This window comes from Lynx canadensis, chromosome E1 (assembly GCF_007474595.2).
Source record: "Lynx canadensis isolate LIC74 chromosome E1, mLynCan4.pri.v2, whole genome shotgun sequence".
NCBI classification, from domain to species: domain Eukaryota; kingdom Metazoa; phylum Chordata; class Mammalia; order Carnivora; family Felidae; genus Lynx; species Lynx canadensis.
The window spans coordinates 16,487,222-16,506,689 of NC_044316.2; the positions used below are offsets into that span (position 1 = coordinate 16,487,222).

The following is a 19,468-nucleotide window of genomic DNA, read 5'->3' on the forward strand; positions in this document are numbered from 1 at the left end:
GACAGCAGACAGCCTGCTTTGGATCTTCTGTCTCCCTCTCTCTCTGCTGCTCCCTCTCTCTGCTGCTGCTGCTGCTGCTCTCTCGCTCTCCTCTCTCAAAATAAATAAACATTTTTTTAAATCTTTAAATGCAACATGGAGATATTAGACCAAGAGAGTAGAGTAAGAACAGGCACTTACATTCCCTATCTACTAAAATACCTAGAAATGACTAAAAAGTGTGTGTGTGTGTGTGTGTGTGTGTGTGTGTGTGTGTGTGTGATATAAACATGAGAAAACTGTCAATCATGGCAATTATGAAGGGGGTCTTCAGTAGTCAGAACTTTTGAACTTTTCTGAAAAATGTAAGATAGGGAGAATCAGATTGATTGATAAAACTATAGGATTAAAAAAAAACAAGAGAAAATCACTGTGAAATTGGGGGGCAACTTTGAGGCACCCCAAGTTTAAAGGATGTGGATATGGGTAGCAGGGGAATCACTGACCATTTGTGTACCTTCATCCCCATTTGAGCTAACCATCAGGCATCAGAGGTGTTCACCCCTGTATTGGGACAAGCGGGTTTGGGCTAGAGAGGCAGGATAATGCCTCTACATAGAGACAAAATGAATTGCTGACAGACTTCACTATTTAAAAATAAACAATAATAGTTTATTTTAAAAAAGAAACTAGGGGTGTCTGGGTGGCTCAGTCCATTAAGCATCTGACTTAGGCTCAGGTCATGATCTTTAAAAAAGAAACTAAATGAACCAAAAAAAAGAGAAATCACTTGGGAATGAAAGAGAATTACTGTTGCCAACAAAACCATCAATACATTGACTTGAAGATCAGAAAATACTGAACAACTAACGAGCAAACTGGAATGCTAAGCCAAAGCAGATAAAAAAGGCAAAGAGAAAGGAGGATAGATTCAGAACTTTTAATATTCATCTTATACAAGTGTTAAATGGAGTGAGTCAAGAGTATAGAGACAAGGAAATATTCAAAGAGATAATGCAAGAAAATCTTGTAACCCTGAAGAAAGAAACAAATCTTGCACTTTAAAGGCTTACCAAATGGAATTTCTGTTTGGAATGATGAAAAATTGCTGGAACTAGATAGTGGTGATGATTGTACAACATGTGAATTTACTTAACGACACTGAACTGTACACCCCAACATAGTTTAAATGGTAAATTTTATATTATGTGCATTTTATCACAATTTTTTTTTAAGCACCAAATAATCAATGCAAGATACATGATTAAAATACAAAAGTCTTTTGAGGAAGATGCAGTCGGCACTATAGTAAAGCTCTGGACATCTGGCTCCTGCTCCTGACTCACTGCTGTTGACTGTCTCAGAGGAACAAGTTGATCAGGAAATCCACTGCAGCCATGGCTTTTAAAGATGCTGGGAAGACACCCATGGAACCAGAGGTGGCAATTCACCAAATTAGAATACTCTAACAAACCACAGTGTAAAATCTTTGGAGAAGGTATGTGCTGGCTTACTTGATCAGAAGAGCAAAAGTAAAGAATTGCAAAGTGAAAGGACCAGTTCAGATGCCTACCAAAACTTTGAGAATAACTGTAAGAAAAACTCTTTGTGACGAAGGTTCTAAGACTTGGGATCATTTTCAGATGAGGATCCATAAGCAACTCATTGATTTGCACAGGCCTTCTGATATCATTAAACAAATTAGTTCCATCAGTATTGAGCCAGTTGAGGTTGAAGTCACCTTTGCATATGCTTAAATCAACATTTTTAAGAAATTGTTTATCATTTGTTAGATAGATAGTAGATAGATAGATAGATAGATAGATAGATGATAGGGACAGAGATATCCTGGGTACTAGCAATAACTGATTAAAAATATAATTTTTCAAAATTTCTTCTTATAATAGCAACAAAACTTGAAAATATCTAGAGATAAACCTAACAAAAAATGTGTTAAGACCAATATGAAGAAAACTATAAAAATTTTGGCACTGGAATAATGATAGGCATAAGTAAATGTAATAGAATTAAAAGTCCAGGGGCGCCTGGGTGTCTCAGTCGGTTGAGTGTCCAACTTTGATTCAGGTCATGATCTCAGAGTTTGTGGGTTCGAGCCCCACATCGGGCTCTGTCCTGAAAGCTCAGAGCCTGGAGTCTGCTTTGGATTCTGTGTCTCCCTCTCTCTCTGCCCCTCCCCCACTCATGCTGTGTCTCTCTCTCAAAAATAAACATTAAAAAATTTTTTTTAAAAAGAATTACAAGTCCAGAACTAAACCCATATGTCCATGACCAACTAATTTTCGACAGAGGTGCCAAGGTCATTCAATATGGAAAATTTTTTCTCTTCAGCAAATGATGCCTATAACAACTAGCCATCCACATGGGGAAAAAATTAAGTTGGACCTCTACCTCACATCATATACAAAAATTAACTAGCTATCCCTAACAGACATATAGAGAACATTTTACCCAACAAAGCAGAATTCACATTCTCCTCAAATGCACATGGGATATCCTTCAGATAGACCATATGTTAGGCCATAAAGCAAATCTCAATAAACTTAAAAACACAGATATCACATAAAGCATCTTCTTTGACCAAAGCAGGATGAAGTTAGAAATCAATAACAAAAGAAAACCTGGAAAAATCACAAATCTGTGGTAATTAAAACATACACTCTTAAACACAAATGAGCCAAAGAAGAAATCAGAAGGGAAATAGAGAATTCTTAGAGATGAATGAAAATGAAAACACAACATACCAAAACTTACAGGATGCAGTGAATGCAGTGCTCAAAGGGAAATTTATAGGTGTAAGTGACTACATTAAAAAAAAAACAACATCAAAATCAATAACCTAACTTTATATCTTATGGGACTAAAAAAAGAAGAGCAAAATAAACTCAGAACTGAAGCAGAAGGAAAGAAATAATAAAGATTAGAGTGGAGATAAACAAAATAGAGAATAGAGAAACAGTAGAGAAAATCAATAAAATCAGAAGTTAGTTCTTTGGAAAGATCAACATAATTGACAAACCTTTAGCTAGACTGGCAAAGAATAAAAGAGACACAAATAACTAAAACAAAAAATGAAATTGGTGCCTGGGTGGCTCAGTCAGGTGAGTGTCCAATTCTTGATTTGGGCTCAGGTCATGATCCCAGGATTGTAGGATCAAGCCCCGTGTCAGACTCTGTGCTGAGCTTGGAGCCTGCTTAAGATTCTCTCTCTCCTCTCCCTCTGCCCCTCTGTCCCTCTCCCCAACTCATGGGTGCTCTCTCTTCAATAAATAATTAATTAAGAAATGAAAATGGAAACATTATCACCAATCTCACAGAGATAAAAAGAATAACCTAGAATAAATGGACAAATTCCTTGAAACGCAAAAGTTATCTAAACTGACTCAAAAGAAATAGAAAATCTCAACATACTTTAGCAAGTAAAGAGATTGAATTAGGAATCAAAACTCTGCCAACAAAGAAAAGGTCTGGACCATATTGCTTCGCCAGTGCAATCAAACATTTAAAGAATTAAAATCAATCCTTACCAAGATCTTCCCAAAGAATTGAAGGGGACAGAATAATTTCTAACTCATTCTATGAGGCCAGCATTATTCTGATACCAAAAGCAGATAAAGACATCACAAGAAAAGTAAATAGAATGAAGGGGGAAGAAAAAACACATAATCATCTCAATTGATGTAGAAAAGGTATTTGACAGAACCCAACACCATTTCATGATTTAAAAATAAGATAATAAATAAAATAAAATAAAATAAAATAAATAAATAAAATAAAATAAACTTCTCAGAAAACTAGGAACAGACGGGAAATTCCTCAAAATAATAAATGATATTTATTTAAAAACCCACAGTTAACATCATACTCAGTGGTGGAAGACTTAATTAAGATCAGGAAAAAGACAAGGATACCTACTTTCACGGCTGCTATTCAACATTGTCCTGGAAGTTCTAGACAGATATATTAGAGAGATATTAAAAGAAAAATAAATTAAAAGGCATCCAAGTCAGAAAGAAAAAAAACCCTATATTTACAGATGAGATGACCCTATATATAGAATATCTTGAAAAAAAAGCTACTAGAGCTAATAACATGAATTTGGCAAGTTTGCAAGATACAATACCAACACACAAAGTCAGTTGTGTTTCTGTGTTTAGGAAAGCAACTCCTTTTTCAGTAGCATCTAAAAGAATTATAGACTTAGGAATAAATCTAACCAAGAGATGAAAGACTTGAATGCTGAAAACTACAAACCATTGCTGAAAAAAATTATAGACATACAGAAATGAAAAGAATCCCGTGTTCATGGATAGGAAGACTTAACATGTAAAGATATAAATACTACTCAAAGGGATCTATAGATTCAATGCAATTTTATCAAAATTCCAATTGTCTCTTTCAAAGAAATGGATAAGTTGGTCCTTGTATTCATATGGAGTTGCAAATGACCCTGAATAGCCAAAAGAGTCTTTAAAAAGAATAAACTTGGAAGATTCACATTACTCAATTTTGAAACATACTACAAAGCTAAAGTAGTTAAAACAGTATGGTAGAGGGGCATCTGGGTGGCTCAGTAGGTTAAGTGTCCAACTTTGGCTCAGGTCATGATCTCGCAGTTCGTGAGTTAAAGCCCCGTGTCAGGCTCTGTGCTGACAGCTCAGAGCCTGGAGCCCGTTTCAGATTCTGTGTCTCCCTCTCTCTCTTCTGACCCTTCCCCGTTCATGCTCTCTGTCTCAAAAAAAATAAACGTTAAAAAAATTTTTTAAATAAAAAATAAAACAGTATGGTAGAGGCATAAGGACAGACCTAGACTGGCTGAATTGAATAGGCAGCCCAGAAATAAATCTACATATATATATTTATATGTAAGTAAATATGTGTATGTATATATATTCAATAGGTTCTAAGCCCATTCAATGAGGGAAGAACAGTTTTTCAACAAATGATGCTAGGATAACTGGATATCCCATGCAAAGGAGGTGGAAAGCTGGACCTTTACACCATATACAAAAATGAACACAAATTTAATTAAAGATTTAAATTTAGGAGCTGAAACTATAAAACTGTCAGATGAAAACTTGCGGAAAATCTTTATTACACTGGATTTGACAATGACTTCATGGATAGGACATCAAAAGCATACTAAACAAAAGAAAAAATAGATAAGCTGAACTTCATCAAAATTAGTAACTTTTACCCATCAAAAGATACAATAAGAAAGTTCCTCTTTCTCTGCATCTTTGCCAAAATCTGTTGTTGCCTAATGTTGTTAATGTTAGCCATTCTGACAGGTGTGAGGTGGTTATCTCATTGTGGTTTTCATTTGTATTACCCTGATGATGAGTGATGTTGAGCATGTTTTCATGAGTCTGTTAGCCATCTGGATGTCTTCTTTGGAAAAGTGTCTATTCATGTCTTCCACCCATTTCTTCACTAGATTATTTGCTTTTTGGGTGTTGAGTTTGATAAGTTCTTTATAGATTTTGGATACTAACCCTTTATCTGATATGTCACTTGCAAATATCTTCTCCCATTCCATCGGTTGCCTTTTAGTTTTGCTAATTGTTTCCGTCTCTGTGCAGAAGTTTTTTATCTTGATGAGGTCCCAATAGTTCATTTTTGCTTTTGTTTCTCTTGCCTCTGGAGACATGTCAAGTAAGCAGTTGCTGTGGCCCAGGACAAAGAAGCTTTTGCCTGTTTTCTCCTCTAGGATTTTGACGGTTTCCTGTCTTATGTTTAGGTCTTTCATCCATTTTGAATTTATTTTTGTGTATCGTGTATGAAAGTGGTACAGATTCATTCTTCTGCATATCGCTGTCCAACACCATTTGCTGAAGAGACTGTCTTTTTTTCCATTGGATATTCTTTCCTCCTTTGTCAAAGATTAGTTGGCCATAACATTTGTGGGTCCATTTCTGGGTCTCTATTCTGTTCCATTGATCTGAGTGTCTGATTTTGTGCCAGTACCATACTATCTTGATGATTATAGCTCTGTAGTACAGCTTGAAGTCAAGAATTGTGATGCCTCCAGCTTTGGTTTTCTTTTTCAGGATTGCTTTGGCTATTCTGGGTCTTTTCTGGTTCCATACAAATTTTAAGATTGTTTATTCTAGCTCTGTGAAGAATGCTGGTGTTATTTTGATAGAAATTATATTGAATATGTATATTGCTTTGGGTAGCATTGACATTTTAACAATATTTATTCTTCCAATCTGTTAAGCATGGAATATTTTTCCATTTTTTGTGTGTCTTCTTCAATTTCTTTCATGAACTTTCTATAGTTTTCAGTGTATAGATTTTTCACTTCTTTGGCTAAGTATCTTCCTATGTATTTTATGGTTTTTGGTGAAATTATAAGTGGGATTATTTACAAATCATTCCTTGATTTCTCTTTCTGCTGCTTCATTATTGGTATATAGAAATGCAAATGATTTCTGTACATTGACTTTATATCCCGTAAGTTTGCTGAGTTCATCTATCAGTTCTAGCAGTTTTTTGGCAGAGTCTTTTGGGTTTTCCACGTACAGTTCATGTCATCTGCATAAAGTGAAAGTTTGACTTCCTCCTTGCTGATGTGGATACCTTTTATTTCTTTGAATGGTCTGATTGCTGAGGCTAAGGACTTCCAACACTGTGTTGTATAGCAGTGGTGAAAGTGGACATCCTTGTGTTCTGACCTTAGGGGGAAAGCTCTCAGGTTTTCTCCATTGAGGGTGATATTAGCAGTGGGTCTTTCATATATGGCCTTTATGATCTTGAGGTATGGTCCTTCCATTCCTACTTTCTTAAGGGTTTTTATCAAGAAATGATACTGTATTTTGTCAAATGCTTTTTCTGCAGCTATTGAGAGGATCATGTGAGTCTTGTCCTTTTTTGTGTGTGTGGTGAATAATTTTTTAATGTATTGTTGGATCCAGTTTGCTAGTATCTTGTTGAGAATTTTTGCATCCATGTTCATCAGGGAAATTGATCCATAGTTCTCCTTTTTAGTGGTCCGTAGTTCTCCGTTTTAGTCTTTGTCTGGTTTTGGAATCAAGGTAATGCGGACCTCATAGAATGAGTTTTGAATGGGAATGCAAGCTGGTGCAGTCAGTCTGGGAAACAGTATGGAGGTTCCTTAAAAAACTAAAAATAGAACTACCCTACAACCCAGCAATTGCACTACTAGGTATTTACCCAAGGGATACAGGTGTGCTGTTTCAAAGGGACACATGAACCCCCATGTTTATAGCAGCAGTATCAACAATAGCCAAAGTATGGAAAGAGCTCAAATGTCCATCGATGGATGAATGGATAAAGAAGATGTGGTGTATCTATACAATGGAGTATTACTCAACAATCAAAAAGAATGAAATCTTGCCATTTGCAACTACGTGGATGGAACTGGAGGGTATTATGCTAAGTGAAATTAGTCAGAGAAAGACAAAAAGCATCTGACTTTATTCATATGAGAACTTTAAGAGACAAAACAGATGAACATAAGGGAAGGTACACAAAAAATAATATAAAAACAGGAGAGGGGGACAAAACAGAAGAGACTCATAAATATGGAGAACAAACAGAGGGTTACTGGAGGGGGTGTGGGAGGGGGTATGGGCTAAATGGGTAAGGGGCATTAAGGAATCTACTCCTGAAATCATTGTTGCACTATATGCTAATTTGGATGTAAATTTAAAAAAATAAAATTAAAATAAAAAAAGAATGAGTTTCAAAGTTTTCCTTCCATTTCTACTTTTTGGAACAGTTTCAAAAGAATAGGTGTCAACTCTTCTTTAATGTTTGGTAGAATTCCCCTAGAAAGCCATCTGGCCCTGGACTCTTATGTTTTGGGAGATTTTTGATTACTGATTCATTTTCTTTACTGGTTATGGGTCTGTTCATATGTTCCATATCTTCTTGTTACAGTTTTGGTAGTTGATATGTTGCTAGGAATATGTCCATTTCTTCCAGATTGCCCAATTTGTTGGCATATAATTGGGCATAATATTCTCTTATTATTGTTTGTATTTCTGTAGTGTTGGTTGTGATCTCTCCTTTTCATTCGTGATTTTATTTATTTGGGTCCTCTTGTTTTTCTTTTTGATCAATATGGCTAGGAGTTTATCAATTTTGTTAATTATTTCAAAGAACCAGCTCCTGGTTTCACTGATCTGTTCTACTGTTGTTGTTGTTGTTGTTGTTGTTGTTGTTGTTTTGTTGTTTTGTTGTTTTAATTTCCAAATCATTGACTTCTGCCCTAATTTTTATTATTTCCCTCCTTCTGCTGGTTTTGGGCTTTATTTTCTGTTCTTTTTCCATCTCCTTAAGGTGTAACATTAGGTTGAGTTTCTGAGACCTTTCTTCCTTCTTTAGGAAGGCCTAGATTGCTATACACTTCCCTCTTATGACCACCTTTGCTGCATCCCAGAGGTTTTGGGCTGTCCTATTTTCATTTTCTCTTTAATTTTTTGGTTAACCCATTCATTCTTCAGTAGGATGTTCTGTAATCTCCAAGTATTCATGGTCTTTCCAGTTTTTTTCTTGTGGTTGATTTTGAATTTCATAGGGTTGTGGTCTGAAAATATGCATGGTATGATCTCAATCTTTTTGTTGGTTTTTTTTTTTTTTCAACGTTTATTTATTTTTGGGACAGAGAGAGACAGAGCATGAACGGGGGAGGGGCAGAGAGAGAGGGAGACACAGAATCGGAAACAGGCTCCAGGCTCTGAGCCATCAGCCCAGAGCCTGACGCGGGGCTCGAACTCACGGACCGCGAGATCGTGACCTGGCTGAAGTCAGACGCTTAACCGACTGCACCACCCAGGTGCCCCTGATCTCAATCTTTTTGTACTTGTTGAGGGTGATTTGTGACCCAGTATGTGATCTTTTCTGGAGAATTTTACCTGTGCACTCAGGAAGAATGTGTATTCTGCTGCTTTAGGATGAAATGTTCTGAATATATCTGTTAAGTCCATCCAGTACAGTGTGTCATTCAAAGCCATTGTTTCCTTGCTGCTTTTGTGCTTAGATGACCTGTCCATTGATGTAAGTGGGGTGTTGAAGTTCCCTATTATTATGGTATTATTATTGATGAGTTTCTTCATATTTGTGATTAATTGATTTATATATTTGGGGACCTCAAGTTGGGGGCATAATATTTATAGTTGTTAGATCTTCTTGGTGGATAGACCCCTTAATTATGATATAATGTCTTTTCATCTATGGTTAGTCTTTATTTTAATATCTAGTGTGTCTGATATAAGAATGGCTACTTTGGCTTTCTTTTGATGTCCTTTAGCATGATAGATGGTTCTCCATCCCCTTGCTTTCAATCTGAAGCCATCGTTAAGTATAAAATGAGTCTCTTGTAAGCAGCATATAGATGGATCTTGTTTTCTTATCCATTCTGATACCCTATGTCTTTTGATTGGAGGGTTTAGTCCATTTAGAGTGAATAGTGAAAGATATGAATTTAGTGCCATTTTGTTGCCTGTAGAGTTAGTGTTTCTGTTGATGTTCTCTGGTCCTTTCTAGTCTTTGTTGCTTTTGGTCTGTTTTGTTTTGTTTTGTCTTTTCTCCACTCAAAGAGTCCCCTTAAAATTTCTTGCAGGGCTGGTATAGTGGTCACGAACTCCTTTAGTTTTTGTCTAGGAAACTCTTTATCTCTCCTATTCTGAATGATAGTCTTGCTGGATAAAGAATTCTTGGCTGCATATTTTTCTGATTCAGCATGTCAAATATATTCTGTCACTCTTCTGGCCTGCCAAGTTTCTGTGGATAGGTCTGCTGTGAACCTGATCTGTCTTCTTTTATAGGTTAAGGATTTTTTCCCCTTGCTTCTTTCATAATTCTTTCCTTGTCTGTGTATTTTGTGAATTTGACTGTGATGTGCCTCGTGATGGTTGATTTTTGTTGAATCTAATGGGAGTTCTCTATGCTTCTTGGATTTTGATGTCTGTGTCCTTCCCCAGATTAGGAAAGTTTTCTGCAATAATTTGCTCACATAAACCTTCTGCCCCTTTTTCTCTCTTTTCATGTTCTGGGACTCCTATGATTAAGATGTTATTCCTTTTCAATAAGTACTGAGTTCTCTAAGTTTTGTATAGTGATCTTTTGCCTTTGTTTCCCTCTTTTTTCTGCTTCATTATTCTTCATAATTTTATCTTCTATATCGCTGATTTGCTGCTCTGCTTCATCCTTGCTATCATGGCATCCATTTGAGATTGCATCCCAATTATGGCATTTGTAATTTCATTCTGACTATGGTTTATTCTTTTATCTCCACAGAAAGGGATTCTATGCTTTTTTCAACCCCAGCTAGTGGTTCTCAATTCTAGTTCAGACATCTTGCTTATATTTGTGTTGATTAAGCCCCTGGCTGTCATTTCTTTTGTTCTGTCTGTGGGGTGAATTCCTTCATTTTGTCATTTGGAGGAAGAAAAAAATTAAAATTAAAAATTAAAATTAAAAAATGAAAAACAAAACAAAAAATCAAATAAAGGAAGCTAGATCCTAGGTGTATTTTGGTCTGCTTGTTGAAAGATGCTTGATAGAATAGAGAAAAAAGGAAGGAAAAGGAAAAATAAAATAAAAGTAAGAAAAAATTTACAAATTAAAATATTATATAATGAAATAGAATAAATGAAATAAAGAAAATGAAATGGAATTTTAAAATTTTTTAAAGTAAAAAAAAAAATAAAATTTTCTCTTCATGTATATAAGAAAGAGAAAGAAAGAAAAAAAATAATTTAAGCAAAAACAGAAGCAAAGAAAACGAACAAATAACTGAACCAGCAAACTAATGAAACCCAAATAAAGTTACACCCAGTTTTGCCTAGAACTGAAACTATGAAGCCCTCTATATTCCATACACTAAGCAGGTGAAGTGACTTGTGTTGGTCTTGTGGGGAGTGTGCTTAGAGGGCGCAGTTGAGAGGGGCTTGGTGTAATGGCTCCATTCTCCCCTAGGTGGCGCTGATTAGCTTACCTGGGTGGATCAGTGTGGTGTGCATGAGTGTGCCTGCAGTAGAGGTGGAAATGGCTTCACCCTGCCCTCTAGTTTTGGAGCAGGAACTTCTCTCAGGCCCCCATCCATTCCCACCTCTACTTTGTCCATGTCCAAGCTGTCCACCTTCCAGGTGACACCTCCCTCCAGAGTTCTATTTCAGGTGGGGGAGTGTTTCAAAACCCCACACTTCAGAGACCCCTGTGGCTTGGACATGAGCCAACTCTTTGGGGGGAGTGTATCACTGAGTAATGCCTGGGCTTGCCCCCAGAAAACTTTCATGTAATCACACAGTAGCAGAGTTTCAGAGATTATGGCAGATAACAGCACACAGCCAGTGCCAGGCTTCACCACACTCTGCCGTCTTTGTCCCAATACCAGCAAATGTGGCTGTTCTCCAGGGTCTGCTGGACCTTTGCCTGTGGGGAGGCCGTGTGGCCTCTACCAAATGTACTCCAAGCAGGGGGACCACTTCTCTCCATGTGGCATGTGGACCCCTCAGACCACTGCCTGCTCCTAGGGATTTGCCCTAGTTCCTCACCAGAGCACCACCAGGCACTGAGCTCCGAACCTTCAGACTCTGTGCTCCACTGTTTATAGAATCCAGGTGGTATTGAAACCCTCTCTTCTTCTAGCAATGGTTTTGCAGACAGATTTCCTGTTCAGTCCCCTGTGAGTGTTTTCACTCTTTCTCTCTCTTTCTCTCCAGCTACTTTCAGGGAAGTGCTTTTCTTGTGCTATCCCTACGGGTGCACTCTCCCCTTTCTCTTTCTCTGTCCTCTCTCCGCAAAAACAGCTCCTTACCTTCCTCAGCTTTTGTCTCCCCCAGTTTACCTCTCCTCACCGCATACCTGCTGAGTTCTGTGGCTCAAGTTATGTATATTGTTGTGTTAATCCTCAGATCAATTTCCTAGGTGTTCAAAATGGTTTGGTGCTGATCTAGCTGCACTTCAGGGATAAGACAAGCTCAGGGTCTCCATGCTGCTCTGTCATCTTAACTCCTCTCCTTTGCCCAATAACCACTTTTAAAGTGCCCTTTAATATTTGCAAATGACATATCGGACAAAGGGCTAGTATCCAAAATCTATAAAGAGCTCACCAAACTCCACACCCGAAAAACAAATAACCCAGTGAAGAAATGGGCAGAAAACATGAATAGACACTTCTCTAAAGAAGACATCCAGATGGCCAACAGGCACATGAAAAGATGCTCAACATCGCTCGTCATCAGGGAAATACAAATCAAAACCACACTCAGATATCACCTCACGCCAGTCAGAGTGGCCAAAATGAACAAATCAGGAGACTATAGATGCTGGAGAGGATGTGGAGAAACGGGAACCCTCTTGCACTGTTGGTGGGAATGCAAACTGGTGCAGCCACTCTGGAAAACAGTGTGGAGGTTCCTCAGAAAATTAAAAATAGACCTACGCTATGACCCAGCAATAGCACTGCTAGGAATTTACCCAAGGGATACAGGAGTACTGATGCATAGGGGCACTTGTACCCCAATGTTTATAGCAGCACTCTCAACAATAGCCAAATTATGGAAAGAGCTGAAATGTCCATCAACTGATGAATGGATAAAGAAATTGTGGTTTATATACAAAATGGAGTACTACATGGCAATGAGAAAGAACGAAATATGGCCCTTTGTAGCAACGTGGATGGAACTGGAGAGTGTGATGCTAAGTGAAATAAGCCATACAGAGAAAGACAGATACCATATGGTTTCACTCTTATGTGGATCCTGAGAAACTTAACAGAAACCCATGGGGGAGGGGAAGGAAAAAAAAAAAAGAGGTTAGAGTGGGAGAGAGCCAAAGCATAAGAGACTGTTAAAAACTGAGAACAAACTGAGGGTTGATGGGGGGTGGGAGGGAGGGGAGGGTGGGTGATGGGTATTGAGGAGGGCACCTTTTGGGATGAGCACTGGGTGTTGTATGGAAACCAATTTGTCAATAAATTTCATATATATAAAAAAATGGAATGTATTAGCTTCTATAGCTGGAAAATCCAGGAATATGACTGTTCTCAGGCATAGCTGAAATCCACTTCTAATTTCTAATTTGCTCTACTGAATTAATTTTTAGGCAGGTTGTCCTCACATGTTGTTAAAAATGATCAACAGCAGCTTTAGATTTGCATAATCTTTATAATCATTGACTTAAAAAATCTGCCATTAAAATTCCAGTGGTAAAAATCTGGGAAAAGTTTTACTTGGTATAAATTATATGCCTATTTCTGAACCATCCACAGCATTGAAGGGGTAGTAAGTATTCTGATTGATCAGGTTTGGATTACCACCCATCCCTGGAAATAAAGGGGTGGAGTCAGCCCCATCTAAGCCAAAGGGATTAAGAAGGACAGGATGATAGTTTCCCAAAGAGACATTGGACAGACAAAAAAAATTATCACTGCAGAGGAAGTGGCCAACAGTGTCAAATACTGCAGAAAAATCAAATGATATAAGAAGTAGAAAATATACTGGGGTGCCTGGGTGGCTCAGTTGGTTGAGCGACCAACTCTTGATTTAGGCTCAGGTCATGCTCTTGCAGTTGGTGAGTTCGAGCCCTCCATCGGGCTCTGCACTGACATCGCAGAGCCTGCTTGGGATTCTCTCTCTCCTCTCTTTCTGCTGCTTCACCCCTGCTCTCTCTTTCTCTCTCTCTCAAGACAGATAAATAAACATTTAAAGAAAAGAAGTAGAAAGTATACATTGGATTTAGCATCAGGTTGTTCTTCACTGACCTTAGAGAGGGCAATTTCTGTGATAAGAATGGAACCAGGACTTCAGTGGGTTGAGGAGGGACTTAGGGATGAAGTGTAGACTAAACAAGTGGACAATTATTTCAAGGAATCGGACTGTGAAGAGAAGGATTTTCTTTAAAGGTGGGATAGTCTTGACTATATAGAGAGAGTGAAAGAAAGGAGCCAATGTAGAAAGGAAAACAGAAGCTACAGACGGGAGATTAGATAATGGTCCTTAGGGTCTGAGGAGATATGAGAGATTGAGGTCAAGAATATAGAGTAAATTTGGATGAGGTGTTTCCTACACTATACTGAGGACATTCCCTCTAATAGCCTCTATTTTTTGTGGAATAAAAAAATATTGCTAAAACCAACAAATGGTGGGATCATAGGTTTGTGCATGATAAAAGTTTGAAATAATTTTTGTGGAAGTGGAAAGGAGCAGAAAACAAACACCTAAATGGATTTCCAAGTAATACAGAATGTCCATCTGAGATGGAAGACTATATCTTTATTGGTGTCAGGACATAGAATTGTATGACTTTTTCCTAGCATTAACTGGCTAGCTGGGCTCTGGGTTCCCAGGACCTAGCTAGCTCAGGCTCTGAACAATAAGCTATCAGATGGTTTGTTTGTTTTGTTTTTTGTTTTGTTTTGTTTTGTTTTGTTTGTTTTGTTTATGGATGCCGAGGTGACTGGAATGAAAAAGTTAATGGGAATCTTAAGTTTTTTCTGACATGGTCATGGAGATGAAGTTATTTCAGGCCTTTTCAAACATTACCACTAGTCAGTTTGCTTCTGTGTGCTGGAAAAGAATATTAGTGCCCAGCTGAACCACAATAGGATCAGGGCCATTTATTGTTAAAGTCTTTTGTTTTTGATGCAGGACAAAAGAAGAAATAAATATGAAAATTATTTTTATACTCATTATTTTTAAGATAATCAGAAAGTAGTTACTGATTCATGCCTCAATCATTAATAACTCTCAAAATATTAGTAGTGCAATGAAAGGGCAAGAGACCAGAACCTCCATAACATAGAGCAGTGTTTTTTTATCTTAATATTAAATATTTAAGACCTATAAGTATAATGATATAATAAGTAGCCATATATCTACTCTTAGCTTAAGAAAAAAATTACCTACATATGGAACCACAAAAGGTCCCGAATAGCCAAAGGAATTTTGAAGAAGACCAAAGCAGGAGGCATCACAATCCCAGACTTCAGCCTCTACTACAAAGCTGTCATCATCAAGACAGCATGGTATTGGCACAAAAACAGACACACAGACCAATGGAATAGAATAGAAACCCCAGAACTAGACCCACAAACGTATGGCCAACTCATCTTTGACAAAGCAGGAAAGAACATCCAATGGAAAAAAGACAGCCTCTTTAACAAATGGTGCTGGGAGAACTGGACAGCAACATGCAGAAGGTTGAAACTAGACCACTTTCTCACACCATTTACAAAAATAAACTCAAAATGGATAAAGGACCTAAATGTGAGACAGGAAACCATCAGAACCTTAGAGGAGAAAGCAGGAAAAGACCTCTCTGACCTCAGCCGCAGCAATCTCTTACTCGACACATCCCCAAAGGCAAGGGAATTAAAAGCAAAAGTGAATTACTGGGACCTTATGAAGATAAAAAGCTTCTGCACAGCAAAGGAAACAACCAACAAAACTAAAAGGCAACCAACGGAATGGGAAAAGATATTTGCAAATGACATATCGGACAAAGGGCTAGTATCTAAAATCTATAAAGAGCTCACCAAACTCCACACCCGAAAAACAAATAACCCAGTGAAGAAATGGGCAGAAAACATGAATAGACACTTCTCTAAAGAAGACATCCAGATGGCCAACAGGCACATGAAAAGATGTTCAGCGTCGCTCCTTATCAGGGAAATACAAATCAAAACCACACTCAGGTATCACCTCACGCCAGTCAGAGTGGCCAAAATGAACAAATCAGGAGACTATAGATGCTGGAGAGGATGTGGAGAAACGGGAACCCTCTTGCACTGTTGGTGGGAATGCAAATTGGTGCAGCCGCTCTAGAAAGCAGTGTGGAGGTTCCTCAGAAAATTAAAAATAGACCTACCCTATGACCCAGCAATAGCACTGCTAGGAATTTATCCAAGGGATACAGGAGTACTGATGCATAGGGGCACTTATACCCCAATGTTTATAGCAGCACTCTCAACAATAGCCAAATGATGGAAAGAGCCTAAATGTCCATCAACTGATGAATGGATAAAGAAATTGTGGTATATATACACAATGGAATACTACGTGGCAATGAAAAAAATGAAATATGGCCTTTTGTAGCAACGTGGATGGAACTGGAGAGTGTAATGCTAAGTGAAATAAGCCATACAGAGAAAGACAGATACCATATGGTTTCACTCTTATGTGGATCCTGAGAAACTTAACAGGAACCCATGGGGGAGGGGAAGGAAAAAAAAAAAAAGAGGTTAGAGTGGGAGAGAGCCAAAGCATAAGAGACTGTTAAAAACTGAGAACAAACTGAGGGTTGATGGGGGGTGGGAGGGAGGGGAAGGTGGGTGATGGGTATTGAGGAGGGCACCTTTTGGGATGAGCACTGGGTGTTGTATGGAAACCAATTTGTCGGGGCGCCTGGGTGGCGCAGTCGGTTAAGTGTCCGACTTCAGCCAGGTCACGATCTCGCGGTCCGTGAGTTCGAGCCCCGCGTCGGGCTCTGGGCTGATGGCCCAGAGCCTGGAGCCTGTTTCCGATTCTGTGTCTCCCTCTCTCTCTGCCCTCCCCCGTTCATGCTCTGTCTCTCTCTGTCCCAAAAATAATAAACGTTTGAAAAAAAAAAAATTAAAAAAAAAAAAGAAACCAATTTGTCAAAAATTTTCATATATATAAAAAAAAAAAGAAAAAAATTACCTAAAAAAGAAAAAAGAAAAAAATTACCTAAATATTAAAGCCTCCCATATCCCCTACTTTGATAGAAACTCTATTCTGAATTTCATGTTTATCATTTCTCTGCAATTGTTTATATTGTATCTAAACAATATAATATTGTTCTTCTTGTTTTTAAACCTTATAAAAATTATTTTCATACCATGTGTTTTCTGCAACTTTTTAATACTTAATATTATGTTTGTAAATTCATCTGGAAATTCATCATTCAGTGCAACTCTAGTTCATGATTTTTTTTAAGTTTTTATTTTAATTCCAGTTAGTTAACATACAGTGTTACATTAGTTTTAGGTGTACAATATAGTGATTCAACTATTCCATACATCACCTGGTGCTCATCATGGCAAGTGCACGCCTTAATCTCCATCACCCTGTTTAACTCCATCATCCCACCCTTTCCTCATCTGTTTTGTTTCTTAAATTCCTCATGAGTGAAATCATATGTATTTTATCTTTCTCTGGCTTCTGTCACTAATAAGTGAAATACAGTATTCACTTATTATATCCCCTTATATTAATAATATTATATAATAATACACTCTAGTTCCACCCATGTTGTTGCAAATGGAAAGATTTCATTATTTTTTACCCACTGAAGAATATTTCATTGTATACTGATAACACATCTTCTCTATTCCATTCATCTGTCGATGGACACTTAGGCTGCTTCCATAGTTTGGCTGCTGTAAATAATGTGATGCACACGTCATGTATCCCTTTGAATCATTGTTTTTTTATTCAGGGTAATACCCAGCACTGCTATTGCTAAATCATAGGGTAATTCTCCTTTTAACTTTTTTGAGGAACCTCCATGCTGCTTTCTACAGTGGTTGCACCAGTTTGCATTCCCACCAACAGTGCACACAGGTTCCCTTTTTCCTCCATATCCTCACCAATACCTGTTGTTTTCTGTGTTGTTAATTTTAGCCACTCTGACAGGTGTGAGGTGGTATCTTATTGTAGTTTTAATTTGCATTTCCCTGATGATGAGTGATGTTGAACATCTTTTCATGTGTCTGTTGGCCATCTGGAGTCTTCTTTGGAGATGTCTGTTCATGTCTTCTGACATTTTTTAATTGGATTATTTAGTTTTGGGGTGTTGAGTTTTATAAGTTCTTCTTATATTTTGGATATGACCCTTTATTGGGTATGTCATTTGCAAATATCTTCTCCCATTCCATAGGTTGCCTTTTAGTTTTATGGATAATTTCCTTCACAATGCAGAAGCTTTTTATTATTTATAGTCCTAATAGTTTATTTTTGCTTTTGTTTCCTTTGCCTCAGGGCATCTATCTAGAAAAAAGTTGCTACAGCCAATGTCAGAGAAATTACTGCCTGCGCTCTCTTCTAGGATTTTTATGGTTTTCTGGTCCCACATTTAGGTCTTTTTAATCCATTTTGAGTTTATTTTTGTGTATGGTGTAAAAACATGGTCCAGCTTCATTCTTTTGCATATTGGTGTCCAGTTTCCCAACACCATTTGCTGGAGACTTTTCCCATTGGATATTCTTTCCTGCTTTATTGGAGATTAATTTACCATTTAATTGTTTATTCTGGATATTCTATTCTGTTCCATTGATCTATGTATCCATTTTTGTTTTGATTGCTACAATTTGTAATATAACTTGAAGTCTAGAATTGTGATGCCTCTAGCTTTGCTTTTCTTTTTTCAAGATTTCTTTGGCTATTTGGAGTCCTTTGTGGTTCCATACAAATTTTTAGGATTGTTTGTTCCACTTCTGTGGATAAAATGCTGTGGTATTTTGGTAGTGATTGTATTGAATGTGTAGATTGCTCTGGGTAAGATAGATATTTTAACAATATTTGTTCTTCCACTCCATGAGCATGGAATGTCTTTTCTATTTCTTTGTATCATCTTCAATTTCTTTCATCAGCGTTTTAAATTTTTCAGAGTACAGGTCTTACACCTCTTTGGTTAGGTTCATTCCTAGGTTTTGTTGTTGTTGTTGTTGTTGTTGTTGTTGTTGTTGTTTGTTTTTTTGGTACACTTGTAATGAACTTCATTCATTTTTCACTGCTTCATAGTATTTCATATATGACTGTATTACAATGTATTTATTCATTCTCATTTTCGGTGGGGAGCTATCCACAAATATTTCAAATTCGTTTAATTAATTTATTTAAAATTTCCCCTAGCTTAATTGAGAATACTCTGAAGAATACTTTTAAATCCTACCTAGCTAGATAGTATCCCTCTTTCTTCCCAGGAAAAAAATAAGTAGTCTATAAGAAACTCTTGAAAAGCCAACATTTCATCTGAAGAATGTCTTATGTCCAATAGTAAATAGTATTTATGAACCTCCTCCCAATTTTTGATTTGCTCTTTGGCTAATTCTTTTATCCAATATGGGGGAAGTGAGGAGGGCAGTATAATGCTCTCCCTAATCTCTCAGTTGGATTTGCAAACAAATTAACCACTTTTTTGAGTGTGAAGGGATGTTTACACTCTGGTTGGGTACAACGCTTACTAAGTGTGAAAGAGAGCAATTCTTTAAAGTCTACAGGTTCTGGGGCACCTGGGTGGCTCAGTCAGTTACGGGTCCGACTTTGGCTCAGGTCATGATCTCATCTTTTGTGGTTTCAAGCCCCATGTCAGGTTCTGTGCTGACAGCAAACAGCATGGAGCCTGATTTCAGATTCTGTATCTCCTCTCCCTCTCAGCCCCTCCCTGCTCACACTCTGTCTCTGTCAAAAATAAATAAATATTAAACAAATTTTTAGGGATGCCTGGGCTACTCAGTTAAGCATCCAATTCTTGGGTT

The 19,468-nt window shown here is 37.5% G+C and overlaps 1 protein-coding gene and 1 pseudogene across 1 annotated transcript in view; one reads left to right on the forward strand and one right to left on the reverse strand.

The window, feature by feature from the left end:
- Positions 1-19,468, reverse strand: part of EFCAB5 (EF-hand calcium binding domain 5) — a 200,993-nt gene that overhangs the window by 149,841 nt on the left and 31,684 nt on the right. The window lies entirely within an intron of this gene.
- On the forward strand, positions 1,377-1,736 carry LOC115501004 (annotated as a pseudogene).